General features: G+C 48.7%; 1 non-coding gene across 1 annotated transcript; it reads left to right on the top strand.

The window, feature by feature from the left end:
- Positions 1–277: 277 nt before the first annotated feature.
- Trnar-gcg (transfer RNA arginine (anticodon GCG)) lies at positions 278–350 on the top strand. Its single transcript has one exon. It is a non-coding gene; the product is annotated as a tRNA-Arg (tRNA).
- The last annotated feature ends 948 nt before the right edge of the window (positions 351–1298 follow it).

The raw sequence follows: 1298 nt of genomic DNA, 5'->3' as shown, positions 1-1298 counted from the left end.
ACTTTAATGGGGTATATATGTGCATTTAAACCTTGAGTGTAGTCAGCGCCAGTCGCAGCCATGGCGGCGAGTGTGGAACACTCTTTTTTCTGCCTTCTTGGCGTCACGTAGCACGTGATCTTTTACGAGCTCGTAAAAAGATCACGTGCTACGTGACGCCAGAAAGGCAGAAAAAAGCAGTGTTCCACACTCGCCGCCATGGCTGCGACTGGCGCTGACTAACACTCCAAGGTTTAAATGCACATATATACCCCATAAAGTGGACGGGAGGATGACCGCCGCCGTAGCTCAGTGGTAGAGCATCGGACCGCGTTATTCGAAGGTCGCAGGTTCGGTCCCTGCCGGCGGCAGGTTATCTTTTCGTCCACTTTACTTTCTTCACATTATATTCTAAATACTACAGATAACACCCCCTATACTTTCCTTGGCGTTATTGTCTGTTAGTCCTCATTAATATTGTGTCTAACAAAGAAAACGAGCCCTTAAGAGTCATCTCTTTCCTTCATTCATAGCAAGGGTCTCGCTCTGGCAGACTTGATGCCTTCAGGTAGTATGCGAGGGATTATTGGTCAGCTGCCAGCTCGTAAAAAGATCACGTGCTACGTGACGCCAGAAAGGCAGAAAAAAGAGTGTTCCACACTCGCCGCCATGGCTGCGACTGGCGCTGACTAACACTCCAAGGTTTAAATGCACATATATACCCCATAAAGTGGACGGGAGGATGACCGCCGCCGTAGCTCAGTGGTAGAGCATCGGACGCGTTATTCGAAGGTCGCAGGTTCGGTCCCTGCCGGCGGCAGGTTATCTTTTCGTCCACTTTACTTTCTTCACATTTATATTCTAAATACTACAGATAACACCCCCTATACTTTCCTTGGCGTTATTGTCTGTTAGTCCTCATTAATATTGTGTCTAACAAAGAAAACGAGCCCTTAAGAGTCCATCTTTCTTTCCTTCATTCATAGCAAGGGTCTCGCTCTGGCAAGACTTGATGCCTTCAGGTAGTATGCGAGGGATTATTGGTCAGCTGCCAGCTCGTAAAAAGATCACGTGCTACGTGACGCCAGAAAGGCAGAAAAAAAGAGTGTTCCACACTCGCCGCATGGCTGCGACTGGCGCTGACTAACACTCCAAGGTTTAATGCACATATATACCCCATAAAGTGGACGGGAGGACTGACCGCCGCCGTAGCTCAGTGGTAGTGAGCATCGGACGCGTTATTCGAAGGGTCGCAGGTTCGGTCCCCTGCCGGCGGCAGGTTATCTTTTCGTCCACTTTACTTTCTTCACATTATATTC

The sequence above is a fragment of the Rhipicephalus sanguineus genome, chromosome 11 (assembly GCF_013339695.2).
Source record: "Rhipicephalus sanguineus isolate Rsan-2018 chromosome 11, BIME_Rsan_1.4, whole genome shotgun sequence".
Classification (NCBI taxonomy): domain Eukaryota; kingdom Metazoa; phylum Arthropoda; class Arachnida; order Ixodida; family Ixodidae; genus Rhipicephalus; species Rhipicephalus sanguineus.
This window is presented reverse-complemented; position numbering and strand designations above follow the sequence as displayed.